Source organism: Papilio xuthus, unplaced genomic scaffold, assembly GCF_000836235.2.
Source record: "Papilio xuthus unplaced genomic scaffold, Pxut_1.1 DF828177.1, whole genome shotgun sequence".
Taxonomy (NCBI): Eukaryota; Metazoa; Arthropoda; class Insecta; order Lepidoptera; family Papilionidae; genus Papilio; species Papilio xuthus.
In genome coordinates, this window is record NW_013530472.1 from 2,388,434 (window position 1) to 2,407,376 (window position 18,943).

Here is an 18,943-nt window from a genome sequence, read left to right on the forward strand (position 1 = left end):
GAGTTAATAATATATCGAAAATATTTGAACATTCACAATGTGCCTCTGATTTGAATTTTATTTTCATATACCAAGGGGCATAAACTTGTTGAACTTTATTTGAAAAAGGTCGCCTGAATGTTATTTTAGTATAATTGTATTGAAATATTTTTAAAAGTTGTGATATAAAGTATAAAAAAAAATAAAACCTACTTGTTTAGTCTGAAAGTTCTTTAGGAGGTATTAAGGAGTTTTTTATTATTACGCGTTAAGGTTCTTATTCAAATGTGATTGTTTAATATGCAAACCAATGAATTGATATTTATGTTATGATAACCGTAGGTTTCTGAGAACAAAATCCATGTTTAAAACACATTGTTATATCTGTTTTGTCAAAGATGGTCATCCCTGACCATTTATATAGAGATTTTGGTTTATGGTTATTTATTACAATATTTTTTGTCATTTTGAGTAGACGAAGCCGCGGACAAAACCTATCGTTAATAAAATCTTTAATCCGCTTCTGAAAGAAGAATTTCCGATCGCCGTTTTAATAAAATTGTCTCTCGAATATATTAATTTTAAATAAATTAGGTCTTTAATTCATTAGACAACAATTGTTAGAATTTTTTACATCAATATAATGATTTAAATTATTTCAAATTAGTAATAAAATTTTCTGCAACTAAATAAAACGGGTTTTTAGAAAGTTTCAGATAATCTGTACTTATAAAATAAATATCTTATTACAGGCTAACATTTTGTAGTTTTTCTAGCTTTAGTTAATTACAGTATTTTAATCGAGTACACTAAAGTGCCTTGAGATTAGCTCGTAAAATTTAGATTCTACAAACTGAGTAACAACAGAAGTCAAATGAACAACAGTTTAGTTTTGTTTGTTCTTTCAAACTGTTTCTCTTTTCACTGTTATAATTGAAAGGGGATTTTCTTTAATATTTAAAAAATTCTACTGCTTATTAGGGTATAAACGGTTTAATTTTTTTAATTATCTATTTAAAAAAAAATAATTAGTTAATTTAAATTCTTCAGGGAAAGAAAATACTCTAACAGGCTTTTAGACAAAAAAATACAGTCGAACCTGGATAAGCGAGAAATCTCTATAAACGAGAGTCATTGTCCGGTCTTGCCGGACGACCTTGATAAGCGAGAAATTCGGGTAATAGAGATACCTCTGAAGTGCTCTTGCTTGTTCCGGTACGTATATGAAAAATGCGATCCCTAAAGTTAGTTTACGAAAAATGTTACTGACGTAAAATATAAGAATTTTCCTTAATTACTGAAAGTCTAGCAAAGAAAACTTGTATGTATGTCTTTTAAATTTTATAAGTTACAAAAAAAGATCCTCATAACATATCATTAAACGACGCTGCAGTGAAAACAAAAAAAAAGACGTGTAATAAAAAAATCCGTTAGCAGTAGGAATGTAGGTCACTTCAGAAACATTTACAATGTGTACGTGTAAGGAGGTCGTAGACAAGATACACTATATTTGTGCAATATGAATGCTAACTAGCTGCTGCGAGAGATTCCTTCAAGCTTAACAATCTTGCAAACGTTGACGGAATGTTTATTCAACTTTCTTTACAATAATAATTTGTTTATTTTATAAAAATTATATGTTATAATTGCCTGCTAAAAAGATTACGTTTTTATGTGTGTGTGTTTTTTTATTAGTAATAGACAGTGTCGTAAGTAATCGATTCTGTATAGTGAGGTGTCATTCGTTATGCTGTCTTAAAAGTAATTCTGATGTTAACATAATTAACTTATGAAACGGGAGTATTACTTGAGTTTAAAGTGTTCGTCACCTTTCCTTTATTTAGTCTCGTTAGGTTTTAATGTACGTCTTTTGCATACATCATCATCATCACCATTATCAGCTCACTATAAGTCCCCACCGAGGGGCTCGGAGCCTACCCTAAGTTAATGGTGATAAGGCCATAGTCAACCATGCTGGCCAAGTGCGGGTTGGTTGACTTCACACATATCTTTGAATTTCTTCTCAGATATGTGCAGGTTGTATCACGATGTTTTCCTTCACCCTAAGAACGTCCGATAAATGTACATATGTAAATCGGAAATGGAAAAACGCATTGGTACATGGCGGGATTCGAACCCAGGACCTGCAGATTGCAAGTCAAGTGCTTGACCACTGAGCCACCGACGCTCTCATTTTTGCTTACAACATTGTTTATTATAAGAAATAAAATCTATATTACTATCAATACTGCTTTGTCAGAATATTGCTTTAATATTGGGGAAATGCTGAGTGGAAGGGACACAGGTGTTTAAGATGAGGGATGTGAATGTAGGATTAAAGGAATATGCTACTGCAGCTGTTGTGCATACAATAACTATTTATCCGAAAATCCTGTAGTTTGTAACCATTACGTAACAAAGGTTTGCATACGAATGAGAGTTTCTACTGTTGAAACAAGTTGAGAGGAAAACTTTTTTAATCGAAATAATTTATCGATTACATTCTGTTGCAAAAGTCTCGCTTAAATATGTACTGATGTTACATACTGTTCTTGTTATATTGGTATTTGTTAATTAGAACAAAACTTTTTTATTAACTTTCTATTTTATTTGTTCTTTTTTCAAATTCATATCAAATAGTTATTATGCATTTTTAATAAGATAGATTAGCAGATTTTTGTTAATTCACTTATACTTTTTATACCATTGCAAGTAAGCTCTAGTCATGTGATAGGATGTGGTTTACGACAATAGTTGAATGGTGGGATTCGAACTCTCGACCACGTGATTGGAAAATCCATACCCTTAATCATTAAGCTATTGGCGCTCTTGATTTAGAATTGTTTATAAGTTTTGATTTTTTAATTGAATTGTTAACACAATATAACAAATTGAAAACGTCCAAGTTAGTAAAAAATATATTTTTTCTTTATTAAAAATATTTCCGTACAAAAAGTAAGATTCAGACGTTTCTCTTTTCCTGTCCGTCCGATACAGCTGTTACATACACCCACATCTTTAGGATCTTACAGAAAACATTTCGAGTTCTTAATTAAATTTGATCAATAATATTATATATTCTTTTTATGTTTGTCCACTAAATTAACAGTCCAATCAAATTATACCAGTAACACTGAACTAATTTGTACATGATCTGATTATTCGATTGCAATGTGCATTTGCAAATGTAGTTACGAATCGGCTGACTTCAATTTGCAACCAATTACATTAATAATGCATTACACATTGTGTGTAGTTGTCTAATAATGACATGCACTTCGTATAACCATAAAATAAACACGCAGCACCAATATTGACGGCACTAACTAAATGCACTTTATCATCAATTAACGTATAATTTGCCACATAATACTGTATATAGCGCTTAATTTGGCACATCGCCGGTAGAAGGGTACTACTCTTGATGTTCCAAATGAAATACCATAGGCAAGCAAAAGGTTTTTTAGGTCTAATTTTGGTACACAAAATTTTTCTGGCGACTTCAGAAAATCTCATTAAGATCTCATAGACAGAAAGGAATAGAAGACAAAGACATTTTTGTGGGTTCTATTTGATTCAATAAGCGTAAACATCTTCGCGCGAATTAGCACGGCTCGCCCGGTGAAATACCACGACCACACAGAAGACATGCGTGAAGTGGAAGCTATTCCGCTTTTCGTCTGATGAGTGTGCGTCCCGGAGGCCTAATTTAGTCCTCTTTCCCTTCCCACCCTTTTTCTTATAAAGAAAGTATAGGAATGGACTTTCCGGATAAGAGGATGCGTGGAAAGGGAAAATATTTTCTCTCTGTGCATCCTCTCCTCTGTCGATCAAAGGTAGGCAATGCATATGCAATTGCATATGTCTATGGGCAACGGTCACTTCGCTATTTCAGCGATTTCAGGTGGCCGCTTGTTTGCCACCGTATGATATAAAAAAAACTAGAAAAATGTCATCAAATTAAAGCAAAAACATAAAAAGTAAGTTTCCAAGCGTTAAATTTAAATCCGGATATTACTTACATTTAACATTGTTATTATTTGAAACATTGAGATTCTGTGTAGCATTCCATGAAATTTAGCATGAAGGAAATTGACTCAAGTTGCGCTCCGTCGCTTCACAAAGTAGTTTAAACGTGGGTCTTCATTGCTGTAACAACAAGAGTTACATAACACATACGTAAAGAAATATTAACTATTTTCCTTATTGTTAGTTTATTGTTAATCCATTAATTATACCAATACTAGCTATAACCCGCGACTCCGTCCGCGTGGATATATAAGAAAATTTAATTAGTGTAGCCTATGTGTTCATTCAGACTATGTTCTCTACGTTTGCCAAATTTATCGAGATCCATTCAGCCGTTCTAGAGATTCAAACACCCATCCATCCAACCACATCACATCCATCTAAACATTCGCATTTATAATATTAGTAAGTTAAATAAAAAGCAGCTCTTCAAGGCATAAATTCGACAAAAATAAAAATAAATGAAAAAATAGTATCCTATGTCCGTCTCCTAGCTTTAAGCTCACCAATTTTTAGCCATATCGGTAAAGCTGTTCTTGAGTTATAAATAGTGTAACTAACACGACTTTCTTTTATACATATAAGATTTTACATACCAATAGTGACGGATCTGGAAGAACCACGGCTTAATAAATGAAGTAAATAAATTGCAATAAGGTAGCTGTTACATTAAATCAATAAAGAGATCGGTTGCTTCTCTGGTAAGACGATAATCTTTCGATCGCCTAATCCTTTGAGTTATCGTTGGATCTAACCATTTCATTAACATAGAACGGTCCTCGTAAATTCATGTTCTATCTCTAGCCAGGATTTTAAGTATTCAAGTAGATCATTTGATTGGCTAAAGCTTTAGTAAGTGTATTACAATGGTATAAAAATGTTGATGCCCTAGTAAGGAAATATAAAAATTAATAAATGATCCATAAATAATATTCATGGTCTGTGGCTATTGTTTATACTGACCTGGTTTTGTTTCATATCACAATAATGTCAATCTTCTATAAATGTCGCGTTGAATTAAAAATATTAAAGTGGTAAGGTCGCTTCGTGGCTATTACTGAGTTTGACATAGTTACATATTTGTTTTTTATTTAATAATTTTTGTAAACCAGAGCCACTGGATGTTGCATGAATGGGCACACGAATAAAAATACCATGACTACATAGAATTCTTGCGTGAAATAGTTACTTTAATTTCATATTACATTTTATTACAAGGTTTAAAACAATGCGGTACTTACTTACAAAGTGGCTGACTTTAAATCCTGAAATAGAAAAAGTGCTAAAGAAATATGGTGTGCGATGGGAAATGTTAAAACATGTTAAGACATATAAGTATGGCCAAGACTTTCTCGATGTGGAATAAATATTTCCTGTAAGCATATTTTTTTTTAAATTATACGTTACAGTATTTATTACTAGGACACATAATTAAAATGTAATTAGACTACAAAAACGACGAAAAAAGTGTCATAGAAATATATCGGTCGCGACTATTATGTAAGTTCGAACCTTCAGCCTTTAATCTCGACATGTTCGTTCTTTGTAAAGATGTCTAAATCGGGGATGCTAGTCACATTGTCTCTCGGTCAGCAAATTCTAAGCGCGGCGAGCGTGCGTCGGCATAGATATGAAATGATGCGATTTTGTGCCTCCCCCATTCCTTCCCTCTTACTTTCTCGCATGACTTACCTCCGACATAGAATCAGCCTACAAAGGGAAACTGTATCACTTGACATACGATTTCTAAGATATTTTGCATTTAAACTGTAATTTATTTTAGGTCAGTCCGAATGATAAATCTATTGAATTTAAGGTTAAAATAAATAAATAAAAAATTGTATCCAATAGAGATACGAAATAGGAACATTATTAGCACAACTTTTTTAATGAAGACTTTAGATTCTAAGATCATATTTCTTATACTTCACCAGACGCTTTTTCTATTCAATCGTAAAATGTCTACAGTTTGTGTGGACGTTTCCTCCAGTCAAGATAATAAACCAATTCCCTTTTTCATTTCCTTTTAACACTCAGTTGAAAACTCCATGCAGCTTCCCTAAAACGGGGCTTCGAAAATGTTGGTAACGAGATTGGAAGTTTCAGGTTTCGTAACATCCTCCTTTAATTCGATAAAATGATCCAAATAGATGCCAAATAGATCGTTATTGTTTAAAAAAAATGTTGTTTTTATGAACAATAACGATCTCTTTGGCAATCAAGTAATAACGTATCATCGTTAGTTCTTCCCCCGATTTGCAAGATAACCTATTATCGATTGTTTTCTTTCATGACGAATAAAACATACTGAAAACTGAGAAGATACAGCGAAGAAACTATATTTTGAGTCAATGTTTTAATATTTTTAGGCTAGAATTTGTATCATTGACTTAAGACTATGTTTAAAATGATATCGTAGCAAATACGACATATGTGTCCTTTACAATAATAACATAATTGGCGTTTGACAACAGGAAAATTAAATATTATTCATATACTCTGCTTTTGCAAGCATAAATCATACTAATATAATGAAAACGAATGTTTGGATAGATGGATGGATGAATATTTGTTTAAAGATATCTCCGGAATGGCCGCATGGATCTCGTTGAAATTTGGCATAGATGTAGAGGAACAAATAGGCAACTAATTTAGTTTTTTTAATTCCGCGTGGACGGAGTTGCGGGCTACAGGTAGTGTGTAATAAGCGGTAAACTATAGTTTTATGGTTATTAGTTAGTTATACGCTGGAAAGGTTCTGGTTGTTGTTATTTTGTGGTTATAGTGTTTTTATATTAACTGTTTTAGACTAGCGTTAGGTAAGTTACTTTTTCTATATATTTATCCTTAAATATCTAATATTGTTAAGTCTTTTAAAAGGAGATAAATACAAGTAGAAATGTTTAAATAAGATTTGAAAGGAGAATTTTTAATCACTTAAGATCTTTGTCTCATTTTCTCAAGTGATTCGGACTTCTTCCAGGATTATTTCCAGGTCTTTATAATACTGTCGTAATTTTTTTTAAAACATAAATCGGTTACAATAAAGGATCGCGTGATTCTGAAAGTGGTAAAAGGGATCAATCATTAATTTAATTTCCTGTACAATTCGGCCTCTGTTATTTTTATATTATTCGTGTCAACTCAGACCCTATATTTATAAGGCTATATATAAAATACATTATAGATATATATTTATTTGTGTTGATCTATTAGCTAGTATGCATTTTGTTATTTCATCTTAGAAGAATATAGATTTTGACATATTTCTTCAAACGTAACCTCTTTTACTGTAATGTTATTCTTATTAGTTTGTGAGTTTTTAAATAGGAATTTAAACAATAAAAGATTTTCTGATTATTATAAAACTGCATACTTTTTTATTTCAATAAAACATATAAGTTTAATAATATAAAAGTATAAAAAACTCGAGTGTCGGTGGCCCAGGGGCTAAGTACTTGACTTGCAATCTGCAGATCCTGGGTTCGAATCCCGACATGTACCATTGTGTTTTTCGATTTCCGATTTACATATGTACATTTATCCGACGTTCTTACGGTGAAGGAAAACATCGTGATGCAACCTGCACATATCTGAGAAGAAATTCAAAGATATGTGCGAAGTCAACCAACCCGCAATTGGCCAGCGTGGTTGACTATGGCCCAGTCACCTGTAACTTAGGGTAGGCTCCGAGCCCCTGGGTGGGGACGTATAGTGAGCTGATGATGATGATGATGATGATGATAAAAACTCAAATAAAACAAGACTCTGTTTTATAATAATATTTAAAATAATAATGACTTTAAAGGTGTCGAAGTATAATCCGTCTTTGTAGACTTTGTTTATTAATTACTTTTGTATTTTGTTACAGCAATTAATAAAGTCTATTTGAATTTTTGGTTAAAATGATTAATTAATTGCCATCATTTATTTTAAAAGGAACTTATTCTATTTCTTCGTTATTTTCACTATATTTTTAATATATAAAGTTCAAAAATATTATTAAAAAGTGCTGCAAAAAATAATTAAAAAGAAGTTGCTTCGAAACTGAAACATAGTAAGGCTTATTTTCGTTCACCTTCAGTCATTTAAAATAATTACATTTATTCAATTTCACTTTATAACATACAAAAATATGTAGAATTTTATCTGATTAATTTAAAATTATTCGTTAATGTGTTCATAGTGGAAAAAAGAAATGCTCAAGGGAGTATTTGTTGGGCTTTGAGAATGGTAGATCAAAGCCGAGACTTGATGTGATCTTAATCATAAGGTCAGCATAAGGCCGAGAAGCGACCTTTTCTCAACAGAAATCCTCCATTATTGTCTAGATAGAAATTTAATCCGGCTTACACTTAAAGCAATTGGCTCTAACTGTATCAAAGGTTTCCTAGATGAAATTTCTAGCGTTCTAATTATACAAAAGTAAGTATGATTAGTGCCCGCAATCCAAAGTAGTTTTGTATTCCCCACTTGCAGGTTTCTAAAAGGTTCTCGCTTCATTCCAATTTGTCTGTTGCAATTTAAATTGAAGCAAATTCCATTCAAGTAAAGAGGATTGCAATTTTAAAATCTGTGGAAAAAATCAAAGCAACTTTCTATTCAAATTAAAAGTAACAATTCAAAGATAGTTTGGATTTTTTTATGTTTTTAGAATTTCCTGTCTATGTGCGGAACACGAATGTTATGGCTTAAAAATTTGGTCACAATTTAGGTGGACTAATGTATGATGTGAAAGGGATTTTAGCATTTGAATGTTTTCCAGAGAGATAAGTATGTCAGTTTGTTATGAATTAAGCAGATTTAAAAATAAAATCAAAAACTTTAAAGGACAAAGGTAGGCTAGACAGCGGATTTACGTATTACTTAGCCTTTCAATTTATTTATATTTTTATTCTGTGGACACAACTTTTACGAGTCTAACGGATTTACGAAATGTAGAGAATAATTTTTCAGTTCCACCGACAGCTTTCGACGTCCTCAATTCAATCGTTTTCTGACATATTTTTCTCCTAAAAACATGATGATTTGAATAATTTGATTTTACTTATTGTGACATGGAATAAGTTTTTAGAATCGTATCACATAATAATAACATATAACTGTCTAAACAAACATAAATGTATGGATATATGTCTCTTATATATATATATATATATAACTTAAGTCAAAGGTAACAAGAGAAGATTTGTACCCTAAAAAAAAAATGAAATGAAAAAATGTTCTTGAAATTATACCTAACCAACCTTTTTGCTTGTTTTTTTTGTTGTTGCTGACATTTTTACCTTACGTTTCATTACATGTTATCACCAGCTACCGTGTTACAATAATGGCCACAATATTTATTTTCTTTTAAGGCGATTCCACCAGTCAGTATTTCGTCAGTAATTAATTTAAAATAAGTTTTAAACACAAAAACATTCCCGTGTTTTTCCACATCATAAAATAATAAAAAATAACACACGCTTATCTGCAAGAAAATATAAATGTTGAAAACGTTACCGTTTTTCTAAAGGTTCAACTGAAATAAAAAGCTTATAAAAGAGTCCATATGTGCTTGTTTAAAAGCCGATAACTATGAATGTTTTCAGCTTCGTGGATTATTTTATTTTAGCTAAAAACTCGCTAAAAGCGATGAAGTTTCATTTACTTGATTAAAAATACGTTTAATGACTTAACAAAATAAAGTAGCTATTTATTTGATATTTTTTAACCTTTTTTTTTAATTGTTGATAGGTCTATAAGCGAATATTTCAATATTTTAAAAATACTTTTTAAAACTGAAGCAATAATAATAAACTTTTAAGCACGTTGTCGCTTCATAATCGACACGATTGGTAATATGATCGATTGGAACGTAATCCCTATTACTAATCCGCTCTCAAACTTGTAACACCTTTAGCTTCGAAGTATTTAGTTGGGTAATAAATCAATTAGGGTTTCGAAGCACGATTTCACGTCTAAATACACGTGGTATAATGGACACGGGTCACATTAATGGCTTCAAGAATAATCAATCAATTTTTCATCTTACATTTGTCATCATCATAGTAACATCGCAAATGACTAAGAACAACTAAGAGTAGCCTTTCAAGACTTCTAACTATTATTAATGAGTGTTCGACTTATTACTTCGTTTTCTACTCTTCTCATTTACCGAAACTTGACAAATATGTTGCGTTCAACAGTAATTTTTCCTTTTGACAGTTATTCAATGTTTTTTTTTTAGTTTTAATTCTAATAATTGGTTTACTATTACTTTGTTTAATCTGTCTTGCTCTTAAATCGAATAAATTTGTCATAGAACTACATTTGGATATCAAGATCTGACTTTAAAACTCTTGAATACGCTTCGGATTAATTGGTTTGTCAATTTATGTATGGGTTTCTCATACGTTAACGTCAATGCCAGGAGACATGATTTAAAAACACCCAAGAGTTCGTCCAATTTAAATTAAACGTGCAATTTGCGAAATGGATATGATACGAATCATATGTCATTGAGATGTTTGATAACTGAATCGCTCGTTACTGATATTTTTTTCTTTTAATTACAAATGGTTTATATGGTTTACTTTAGAATTCCTCTTTTTTGGGTATTCGTGTTAGCGACCACGTCTCTGTTAGCAATATCCTAAATCATCTAACTCAAACAAAAATACTATCTCGCTATTTCGTCGTTTGGACTTTGAGACGGAAAATTAATTTTATAGTAATTTATTACTTTATTACGAGCAAAAAAAATATTCTCTTCTATAAACAAATAATTGATTATTATAACAAAGATAGAGTTTCGATTCATTTTTAAATTATAAAGAATTTTAAAACTAAACTAAAGAAAATTAGTTTATCTTGAATGTTGCTATACATAAGTATTAAAGCATTTATTGTGTAATTTTCCAGTAACTATTACGAATAGTTGTTTAATATTCATTTAGATAATGAGGTAGAGATTGTGAACAGTAGCGGCTAAACAAGATTCTGATCTTAAGCGATGTCCCCTTTAAGCGATGTACTTAATTACGTTTGTTATTAAACGAACGCCAGTCACATAATATGTCTTACTTACTAAACACAATATAAACTAAATTAGTTCAAAATTAATTAATGTAGCTTAGATAAATATAGTTATAATACGATATTGCAGAACTTTTAATAAAAATAAAATGATATTTCGACTCTATGAAAGGTTTGTTTATCTTATAGATTATCAATTAATCTTGATTTTTTACTCGCAACCTTTTTTGAATTAAAGAATAAGGAGTAGCAGGTAAAACTGCAAACTTTAACTAGTTTTACTATGTTACAATAACTATTCGACGTTGATTATCAATATATCAAACTTTGTATACATAATAATACTATTTTTAAATCAATGTAATCCTCAATTAATTCAGTTGAGACAACTTCGGATGTTACAATTATAGCAATCAAAGTTCAAAGTTTACTATTATTCCGGTTGTTATCAAAAGGCACGTATTACGCGGCATTAGCAACCTCTCATTAAGGCTGTGTTTCGATTTGTGCAATACAAAGGAATTAAGCAACTGCTGATACAAACAATCATTTGATGAATGAATGAATCGTTTTGTTTGTTTGTTCATTCGGAAATATTTATGGGGTTTGTGGTTTGGTTATACGATAGTTTGTGTGTGTGATAGTTCCTTTTATATATATCTGTAAGTCTTTTGTTCTCGCAAAGCTAGATTAGATAGACAATATTTTAAGACGGAAAGCAACAAAAATTTTTTTTAATCATCTTTCAATGTTGAGTCGCATTAAATGTTTTTGTGCATAACTTTAACTTTCGTTAATTTTATTATAATTATATTTGCATTTTGTTTTATGTTTTAGTTTTTTAAATCAATTATACGTCATTTAAGTCGCTTGAACTTCTTTATCTTTACACTGCTTTACGAGTACATCTATCACTTAATTCATCCATTTCTTATTAACCAGCCATACACTCAACAAAATAACTACTAAAATAGAACGAATTACGCAGTGATCGTATAAGTAATTAGCAATTTAAACATAAGTCCCACTGTTCCATACCGAATTGATCCGCTTAATTCGTCTATATTCCGCCATGCTTTGGTTCATTGAACAATCTCCAATGAAGGGAACGCATTTGGTCGACAGCCTAATCAATCAAAGCCTTTGACATGTTTTGTTCAAATAACAATGGTTAGTATGAACCTTAATGGATGGATATTATATATATCAGTCACCACCGATCGTGATTGCTGCCCGTTTGTAAATTGCCTAAGCAAATTGTAAAGAATCGCCAATATTGTATTTCGATTGAATTCAATCAGAAAGTGATATATATACATCAACACTTTTTAAATCAATTACTAATGAAATCACATGTACTGTGTGAATGATGTTATTTGCCAACTATTTACATTTTGCTTAGGAAAAAAATCCGACACTATGCCGGACAATACTAACCTAATTAAAATGTCAATGTTTATATCCCCTCACTAATCGATCGGACACTTGACTTGGTAACGAAAGCACGCCATTCGCATTAAAGGATTCAAACTAATAATGTCTAAAACTAGACAAATTAAAAAAATGCGACATACATGATCGATCATGACCCATCATGCAGTCCGCATAAAACTTAGCTTCAACGTTTGCATTACAAGTTAGAAATTTCAACAATAAATGTATAGCTAAAAGCGCAAGTTATAAATGGACTCCTATCATGAATAATGGATCGGTGAAGGGTCAATTAAATTAGTAGCCCCTATATCGATATAGTCAACGCAAGCCCACGTTAGTCTGCCAACTTAGTTCTGGAAATAACTAAAGGTTGTACGTAATAGCGGATGCGAAAATGTTGAAGTATCGTTCTACGTCAGCCCAAAATTAAATGTCAAGGAAATTAAAAAGGTTTTATTCAATCCCGAGTTTGATTAACAAAATATTATATTGAAACATACTCATATTTTTGACCCTAAAATTTATTATTTAGTGCAGGAATTAAAAAAAAAAACAATTGTGAGATTAGAATTCCTTACACTTACTTGCTTCCACAAGAATAGAACGACTGAAACATAATGTCGATTTTTCTATTGTGCTAAAATAAACGTTAATAGCTTTCGAGTTATCTCGTAGTTTCATCGACCCTTGACATCCACTTTCAAACACTTATAATCTTATTATATTTTTAAGATTTAATTAATAAATCAATATTTATTTTAAGAATAAATAGACCTAGAATTTTAGTACTTACAGTATAATAACACAATATGATAATGTTTTATTCCTATTAATTCTTTATAACAATAAACTATAGTCTAGACTTTATTTTAGGCAACAGCTGTAACAAGCTGCTATTTGGCGAAGAAATTTTGTTTTTTTGACAATACTTTTTTTATATTTAATGGTAACATTTTAGTGATGCATACATAACATTCGTGACCTTAAGTCAACCTGCGCTGTTGGTGCCAAAAAGTCGTGTAAACGCCAAGAAATAAAAGTTTACGATGTTCCCAGCCAAGCCCCGAGTGTTACGAAAAATGAAATTTCACAGACACTGTTTAAAATATAGTGACGGTAAAATTTTCCTTTATGTCCAAAAGTTTTCTAATAATTTAAATGTACAAGATGAGTTAATATAAAATACACGTAATATTATTATAATTCTGATATGTAAATATTAATTTAAAAAGAAATTTATAATAAAATTTAAATATTGTGCCTTGAAGTTTTAACTTACTTTATTTTAGTATTTATGCAATGTTTTCGTGGAAACGTGGCAAGATTAGATCGCAAAAGAATATTGCATTTTAAGTTCTACTACAATTAACCAGTAGCTAAACAGATCCAAATCGTTACTAAATAAAAAACAATACTACCATACATTTTGGTTATAAAATATTCCCAAGGTTCCCGATGTAGTACATTTTGCTTTTTGAAACGTCGACGTGGGAAAACCAACAATGAATAAAAAAAGCTTTCCCATTTCTGTCACAGTGTTATAGTTACTTTGAAGTGAAAGCTATAATAAGTTTGGGCATGACTTTGATAGATTGCGTGTCGCCAGTTGTCACTTGGGTTACGATGATAAAGAACTAAATATAACCTTAGAGAAACTACACGAAGTACAAAACTTATCTGGCCCGGTGAGAGACATTGTTACTGAGTTTAGTTCTGTAAAAAAATATAAAAAGCTACCTTAGTCACACGAGATAAAACACGACAGGAAAGTTAGGTCGCCTAAGTAACTAAGGTACGACATAATCTTGTAGCATTTTTGACATGAAAAGGGGGCGCTAATATGTTATTGTACTATAGTTTCACTTCTATATTTTATACCTACTGTCCTTACACGTAATATTTTTTTACGAGTATATAATAACGCGCAATCGACCGTCACGCCGTAATGAACGTCAGTAATTGCAGATGCGTCTCCTCGCCTACCTTTAATCAACGGAGGGAACGATACCAAACCAGCTTCTTCCCTTTCTCATAATTTCCTTATAAAATTAGGCCTCCAGCATGCACAGTCCCCCCTACAATTATTGTTGTTGTAGTGTCTATCACTATCAAAATATTTTATCTTTTAAACCATCTTATCTTATAAAAGAAGAATTCTATTCAATGTTCCAGTTTAAGTTCTCTTTCTTTTGAGTTAGCGAGTGAGAAGCGAACAACTGGCTGTAACTTGAGTTGAATATTGAAGATTACGACATAAAGTGTAGTGGAATCGACTAAAGAAGTAACTTAAAAGTTTCAAAGATGTCTGCTTAAAAATAAGAAAAAGTGGTTTCGGACGCTCTGAAGAGCAAAGCTATAAAGTTTTCTTCGGATTCTTACATTGTAAGTTGCATTGCAACTAAATATTTTATTTTTAAACTTTTCAAAAAGATGATTTATTAATTACATAGCTACTAAATTCAAAGACATGTGTTATGAATTTACAATAAAATTTTCACTTAGTGTTAACCATGTACGCGTAAACAAAATCAGCAATTTCATTTATAATTCCAACATTTTTGGAAATCTTTTTTTTTTCATTTAAATAAATGGCTTTTACTTGCTGATTAAACAAATATGAATGATAAAGATGAGTTATTCTGAATTTTTCTTTTATATTTTACTTTTGAATTCAGCTTTAAAGTTTGATTCAGCTCAGATATCGATTTAATCTAACTGAGAGAACATTCCAATAAAAGCGAACAGTCTACGGGAAAAGTAAACAAAGCCGGCTCGAAGCGACCGAATTACACGTTACGTTCGTTTAAAATCGCTTCAGGTAGGGTTTTCGGCACCAGACTACACTCGGGTGTGCTTAGCTTTTTATTGCCACCAAAGTAACGAAATACCCCAAAGGTTGCGATAGAATTCTAAAACAGTATCAATATAAAGTTACTCACATCTTATCTTTTCCGATATCAATGTTACATTTGTATGATAACATAAGAGACATTATTGCGGACAATATCGATATTCTAAGTTAACTTATTTAATAGTAAATATAAGAGTTAACTCCGACTAGCGATTACTATACTATTACAATATTACTCGTCGCCGATTGAGGGAGATGAATAGAAATTAAAAATTATTTATTGCTTTAAAAATAGATGGTACAAAGTTAAAGTGGTGTTGGAACTTCCGGCGATACAGACGAACCCAGATCGTGGGGCAAGGCGAGGCAGTGCGGTGTTTACATTTCTATGAGGAGTGGAACAATGCGCTATAAAAAACTAACGAATAAACATATACATAATGATTGTGAAGTGTGATTTTTCTTTACATACAGACACACCAATTTTATTAATTACTAGCTATCGCCCGCGACTATGTTCTATACGTATGCCAAATTTAATCGAGATCCGTTCAGCCGTTCTAGACATATCTTTAAACACCCATCCATACATCCACATCACCATCTAAACATCCGCATTTATAATAATAGTAAGTTAAATAAAAAGCAGCTCTTCAAGGAATAAATTCGAAAAAAAGATTAAATTGTATCCTATGTCCGTCTCCTGGCTCTAAGCTACCTCCTCACTAATTTTGAGGCATATCGGTAAACCCGTTCTTGAGTTATAAATAGTGTAACTAACACGACTTTCTTTTATGCATATAAGATATAGAATACTTTTTAATGTTATGTTATACTTAAAAATGTTTTTAATAATCACATTTTTTTAAAGAACATAACAGCGAAGTCAACGTTCTTTGTGTTTTTAACTGCCTATTTTTGCGAAGATTTGTTTTCAGCGTAATGTTCACAGAAGACGTTTACAATCTATAAACGAATTAACTTAAGTGGTTTATTGCACAGACGCTAGAGCAAAAATCCGCGAGTTTATTGTTCGTCCAATAACATAAAAGTGTATTGTCAACTTTTATGACTGAGATCGCCTAATAGATCTTGATAAAAGTAACGTACAGTCGAGGAAATAAATTGGTTTCCCACTTAGGATCGATTATTAAATAACAAACTGTAACCATAAGAGCTATATAGCTCGTATGGACTAGTTTTCAACATAATTGCATGATGTTAAGTGACATTGTAGTGAAATGGGTAGCAAATAAATGTCCTCGACTGTACTAATTATTATGCATGGAGATTTTGTTTAGCATAGAAGCCGCATGCGGGAACCGATTTCAATAAATAAGGCCCGCATACAATCCGTTAGAGCTTTCTATTGTGGATTAACGATTTGTAAATACACGGATTATTTAGATGTATTATATTAAAATTTAAAAATGTATGTAAAATTGTAGAAAGAACGAGTTTGAAACTTTATTGCTTAATCGTTTTTTTATGATTTCGAGTATGTACTTAAGTAAGAAAATTATGCAATTTATTTATTTCAAATTAAAATAATGCAGCTTAGTTGAGATTTTCAGGGTTATTTTTTTAAATTGAGGTATTAAAATATTAAAGCAAACTGCAAATGCCTTTTTAAAACAAACAGTGTAAAGACTATTTGCAAAAAATCAACGTAAAATTAAATCGAAAAATTATTCTCATGAAATATGCGAGTATCGCTGTCAGCATTTATTTTATTTGTCTTCTTATTTTTTAATCAAGCACCGATTTGATAGCTCGAAACAATTTCGCGAAAAAATCAAAGTTGAGGTTTTGGACGAGAAATACGTATAAAGGCTTTTTGTTGCGGGTAACGAACAGCGTTCAAAAAAGGAAATGAGCTTGCTCTTCAAACGAGGTTCAGATGAGAAATGGCTCTCATTGGAGCTCGGCAATTCTTTTCGCATTATTGTGTGATTGAGCTTTTACAGATTAAAGCTGCGAAATATCGCCCGGCGCGAAAAGATTAAGACTTAGTGCCAATATACACGAACTGCCTCAAGCAGTCAACAGCAACAAGATGCATTGGGCGATCAGTAGTCGTTCGCCATACACGGACCACAGTTTATATTCACTACTATAAACAGAAACGGCCGTACACGAACTGCTTGCATCAGTCAGTTCTTAGTAAAGTCCTTGTACGGCGTCCTTTAGCTTATTTCAATTCTCTATTAATAGTAAATCCAAATATTTAACTGACATTTTTAATATAAAAGACATAAAATTATCAAATTATTTGTGAATTCAAAATATCAGTGAATTAAGATGCCAAATGTCGCTTTTATTATACCATGAAACTAACACTGCCCATCGTTTGTACGTCGTGCACTTTAAAAATGTGCTTATTTGTAATTCCGAATATATTCTTCAGCAATAATGTTTCGTAGCAATCATGTAGATTCACCCCACTTTTCGACGTTGGCACGCGTTCAGATCATTATGCGTATAGAAACTCACTGACACTGAAATATGGGAAAAGGTCAATGCAACTAACAACCTTAATCCTTATTATAAAATGTAGGCCACTTTAATATGTGTTCAGTAGTACAAGGCAAATTTCAAATATGTGTAACGATATACTTCGATTATTTTAAAAAAAGGTAAAATGACTAAGTATATAAAATAATAAGCAATACCTTAAAATCTAATCCAATGAATGGTTCAGCGATTTGTACGAGATGAACGCTTAAAAAAACAAATTTCATATTATATCGATAAAAGATTATCCTCGGTGTTGCGATGACAGATAAAATTTTTATTTTCAGCAATCATTTTAAATCGGAACATTTTTTTTGTAGAAAAATTGCCTCCCGAACATTACTGCTCCCAAAACACAATTCAGTAACGATCCAAATGACGAACGTAAAATTTTGCAATGAAATAACACAAAAAGAACTTTACGGTTTAAATATTTACAGGCTAAAGTTAAGTTTTGAATAAAAATTATCGTAGTATCTATATAACAATATGAATCTTTGTTGTATAAACATAATTTTACGAATATATCTCTGCCGTCCTTTGTATTTAAACTAGAAATTTAAGAATTCTAAAAATCTTTAAGATTTAAATTTTTATTAACGAAATTAGTTTAGAATTTTTCTTAGCTTATTTGATTTTTAAACATTTAAAAGTAATGATAACTGTAATTTCCAGGAATAAATTTAAATATTATCTAGCCTGGTCTATTTAAAGACGCGTTAATGCTAAAATGAACAATTAATAGTTTCTCATACGATTGTTGAAGAGACGAGACTCTCAGTCTTAATGGTCATTTAAAATTTAAGAGCTGCACAAGAGCGTCGGCCTACTAACTTGCAATGCTTCACGTCGACTCCTTTTAATTATTTCAATAAAAACACATGAATAGGTAAAACCTAAGGAAACGGATTTAAGGAAATTGATTTTCCGTTTTTGAGCAAGCTAAAATATCTATATATGTATATAACTACATTAAAATTTACTTTTATAATTGAAGATACCTAACACAATTATTTATGGTGAGTGAACATTGAAATGTCACTTTTATTATTAACTAGCAGTCGCCCACGACTTGGTCAGCGTACATAAAAAGTGGCTTATAATATGGCCACGTAAACC

General features: G+C 31.3%; 1 protein-coding gene across 3 annotated transcripts in view; it reads left to right on the forward strand.

Annotated features, from left to right (window-relative positions):
* Positions 1-18,943, forward strand: part of LOC106113760 (frequenin-1) — a 116,968-nt gene that overhangs the window by 11,523 nt on the left and 86,502 nt on the right. The window contains exon 1 of one of the 3 annotated variants that reach the window (XM_013306683.1): positions 6,755-6,827. The exons of the other annotated variants lie outside the window; for them this stretch is intronic. The gene's annotated coding sequence lies outside the window, so the exon portion shown is untranslated. Of the gene's footprint in view, positions 1-6,754; positions 6,828-18,943 lie in introns of those variants that run through there. 3 annotated transcript variants of the gene reach the window in all.